This window comes from Marmota flaviventris, chromosome 5 (assembly GCF_047511675.1).
Source record: "Marmota flaviventris isolate mMarFla1 chromosome 5, mMarFla1.hap1, whole genome shotgun sequence".
Taxonomy (NCBI): Eukaryota; Metazoa; Chordata; class Mammalia; order Rodentia; family Sciuridae; genus Marmota; species Marmota flaviventris.
This window is the reverse complement of record NC_092502.1, coordinates 4,315,017-4,319,467: the sequence shown is the minus strand read 5'-3', so window position 1 is coordinate 4,319,467 and position 4,451 is coordinate 4,315,017. Positions and strand designations below refer to the sequence as shown.

Sequence of the window (4,451 nt, the reverse complement as noted above, 5' to 3'; positions counted from 1 at the left end):
GGGAGGCCTGATGAGGAGCTGAGGACAAGCCCTGTAGGTCACACCCAATCCCTGGGCTGCAGACATCCACACCTGCACTGGGAGGTGCACTCTGCTCAGAAATCAGTAAACATATCAGAAAATCAAGAGTGACCTTCTTCTCCAGGGAAACCAACAGAAATACAAGAAATGCTTTGAACAAGAATATGTAAAATAATTTCATTTTTTTCAAATAATTGTTGTTGTCAATGCATGTTTTTTTAACATATGCTAGAGAAGTGCTCTATGACTGAGCAACAAACCCAGCCCCAAGTAATTGTATTCATCATGTTCTTTTTTTTTTTTTTTTCCTTTCTATTTCTTATCTCTTTATATTCCAAGACAACCAGAATTTCCAGCAAATGGCCAATGCCACAATCGTAACTGAATTTCTCCTCCTGGGCTCTCCTGATGGCTGGGATCTGAGTTTCCTCTATTTCACAGTATTCTCAATTACCTACTTTGGTACCATGTTAGGGAACCTTCTCATCATCACTGTCATCACTGGTGACCTGAACCTGCACACACCCATGTACTTCTTTCTCAGGAACCAGTCCATCTTGGACATGTGCTACATTTCCGTCACTGTCCCCAATGCATGTGTCAAGTCTCTCACTGGCAACAGGGCCATTTCAGTGGCTGGCTGTGTGACCCAGCTCTTTTTGGTCAATTCTGTGCATGTGTTGAATTTCTGTTTCTCACCATCATGGCCTGGAAATGCTATGTGGCTGTCTGCCAGCCCCTCCAGTACCTGCTCATCATGAACCCTCAGATTTGTGTCCGCATGACCCTGGCTTCTCTGCTCAGTGGTCTGCTGTATGCAGGTGTGCACACTGGGAATACATTATGGCTGTCCTTCTGCCAGTCAAACGTGGTCCATCAGTTCTTCTGTGATGCCCCTCCCTGCTGAAGCTCTCCTGCTCTGACACCACTAGCAACATGTTCCTTTTATTTGTTTCTACTGTGGCAATTGGTGGTAGTTGCTTTACTTTTATTGCCATGTCATATTTTCTGCTGTTCTGAAATTTCCCACCAGGACTCCAGGGAAGGCTTTCTCCACCTGAACCCCTCACATCCTCCTGGTGTTCCTCTTCTTCAGTTCTGGTGCAGGTGTGTACCTGAGGCTTTCAGCAACCTCTGACACCCTCCAGGACATGGTTCTCTCTGTCTTTTACACAATGGTTCCTCCCTTCCTGAATCATCTCACCTACAGTCTCAGGAACCAGCAGGTAAAAGATGCTGTGAGGAGAGTAATGCAAAGACAGTTGTTCTCAGGGAAATGATAAGGATGCATTTCAGCATCATCCTAATTTCACTGTTTGAGGTTCTAAATCAGAGATCATGCTCTTAATAGCTGTGCTTCAGAAGTCATACTGCTTATTCTAAGGTCACCTTATTGGGTCCTGGGCACTTCAACTTATAAAATAATTTTTGTTTTATATTACACCATCATTTCTATTTATTCTTCATAAAATGTATAATGTTATCAAATGCATCTTTAATGAATGAGTATAATTCAAGCTGTGTGCTATAATCATTTGAGATTATATCTGTTTATGATTCATCAAATAGTTTGTAGTAATTCTATCAAGTAAAGTCACAGATGCAAACCTTACAAATCAATCATGAGAACAACCTGAAATCATTTGATCATATTTAGTGATCTCATTTAGTGATGTGTGAAATAAATATGGAAGCGCTATGGTACACAACTGTGTCAATTTAAATACATTGGAAATACACAAAAATCAAATCCTAAAGAAGTTATAACCAAAAGTGTAGAGGGAAGCATAGTAACATTTTTCTCCTTGTGGAACATAGAAAAAGAGGAAAGTCCTTGTCCAAGAAGTAAACAGAGGGCCATGGTTACCAACCTCTGTGTCCTGACAGTCAAATACATCCCCTGGGGAAGCCAAATTGCCTTCCTAGGCCATGTTGACTGCCAGTCCATGATTGACCCAGAGATGGGGACCAAACCTTGGGGCTAAGTTGCAGGTGAGCATTCAGATGGCTGCCTCCCCCATGTAAAACTAAATTGTGTAATATTTAAGACATCTGTCATGTCTAATAAAAATGAAATGATGGACACTAATTATCTGACCTAAGTGTCTGCCCTATATCAACTGTCAACTTTCTGTAAGTATGTAATGTAAGCCTGTATCTGTACTTGTCCTCTAATGCTTTTTTGCAGTCTTTCATCCTCTCACACAGGTTATGTCTTTTGAAATATTTTAGTGACTTAACTGGTATGTGTTTTGCTAGTTATTAATTGCAACTGACATGTACTCACTGTCAGTATATCTAGAAATTATAATATAACAAAATAAGAAAAAAAGAGTTCATACATATTGCAGGCAATGCATCAAACTCCAAATTCTGAGAACACTAAGTTCACTAATAAGAAAATAGTGGACAAAAATATAAATATATGTATTACCTAGGAAAATAGAAAGTCTAAATATATGTGATTAATAAATAACAGCATCTCTTAAAGTTTGTAGACAAGAGAATACTTGTAGTAGGAAGAAATGAGCACCCCAGACAATCAGCAGGAAGCCTTGACCTGCTGTCACATGATCCAACCAGAACAGAGACTCCATCCACTGTGTCCATGTGGACTGGGTCTCCCTGCTCCAGTAATCCCTGCTAGAGCAGAAGGACCTTCAGAGCACCACAGATGAATTCTGCGACCTCCAATTTTACATGCATTTTCTCTACAACTATAACCTACTGAATCCTAATGAGTGGGATTCAAAGTCTTACATGAGTTGAGGTGACAAGAATATTAAGTTTAACTTTAATGTATAAAGTTAGACAAAAATAAATAGCGTACACCACTCCTATTGAGAGACATCCATCTTGGTGAAAGTCCTTGGATGTTTAATTTGTGTTTTAAGATGTTTTATACCAAAAAGCTGGTTGCAAAGAAGATGCAAATAACTAAATATTGGTACAAAGACTATATGGAATCCCATATCTGATGTCAAATAATGCAAAGCCCTGAAGATAACTTCCCCAAGGGAAAAAAAAAAAGAGAGAGAACATCAGTTAAAAATAGATAATAGCAGCAGCTAATTATTAAGATATTTCTTTCACATATAAAATAAGGGATTGTTTTAATCTATTTTCTGTGGTTCTTCTCTAGGATTACCAAATTATTTAGAATACATTAAAGAAGATGAAAATATGAAATATTATTTTGTGCTGAAATTCGATCTATTGTTCTGAAAAGAGGCCATGTCATGAAACATGAATTCCAATTTCAATATCTGCACATGATATTTCAACCTAGTCATGTGAACTTTAACTGAATAAAACATTTGTGTGTATATATCTAAATATGTATCAGAGTTGTCTCAGGTATATTAAGCAGCTTATTACCTTTTTGTTTCATTTAATACCCAGGTTAAATCTGATATTAAAATAATCAATGTTAGTGAAAAGATTTTCACTTTTAAATTAATCTTTTAAAAATCATTTCTCTCTCATATACATGGTCTTTGAATCAAAAACAAAAACATAGCATTTCTGAGTGCACCTCCTTTAACATTCTTTTAGTTCACTGCCAATAGCCTTGCATCGCTATGCATTAAATAAAGATGGGTTCTTACTGATTCGTTATCAATTTACTACTTTTTTAAGAGAGAGAGAGAGAGAGAGAGAGAGAGAGAGAGAGAGAGAGAGAGAGAGAGAGAGAATTTTTTTATATTTATTTTTTAGTTTTCAGTGGACACAACATCTTTATTTTATTTTTATGTGGTGCTAAGGATCGAACCCAGCACCTGGCACATGCCACGTGAGCACGCTACCGCTTGAGCCACAACCCCAGCCCAATTTACTACTTCTTAACAAACATGCTGTCTTACTTCACAAGTCAGCAGGTAGTCACATGTGATCATGTTATTTATTAAATTATCTGCATCAAGAGACAGTATCACCTTTACAGACATGGATATGAAAGAAGTTACTAAGCATGTGATTTAGTGGAGCCTACTGTTAAATGATTTAAAATAGAATGATAAATAATGTCATTGTGACTTGGTGAAATTGGCCATGTGAAGGCTCAGACCGGGGATGACAGAGGCACAGATACTGAGTTTGGACTCTTGGGTGCAAGGGGCAAATCTCAGCAGCATGGCTTGATGAGCCAGTTCCTAGGAGCAGACTGACAGCTGATGAGCTCACAATGGACCCCCACTTACTGGATCTAATGAGTTTCCTGAGCATATGCTCAAGTTACTCTGTTTTTTTGATCTTTCTTTCTTTCTTTCTTTCTTTCATATTCATTTCTTTATTTTAGTTGTAGTTGCACACAATACCTTTATTTATATGTGGCGCTGAGGACTGAACCCAGGGCCTCTCTCATGCTAGACGAGTGTTCTACCACTGAGCCCCAGCCTCAGCCCCTTCATTGTGCTTTCTCAGTAATAACT

At 38.3% G+C, this 4,451-nt stretch overlaps 1 pseudogene; it reads left to right on the top strand.

The window, feature by feature from the left end:
- The first annotated feature begins 380 nt into the window (after window positions 1-380).
- LOC139705836 (olfactory receptor 14C36-like) lies at window positions 381-1,301 on the top strand (annotated as a pseudogene).
- The last annotated feature ends 3,150 nt before the right edge of the window (window positions 1,302-4,451 follow it).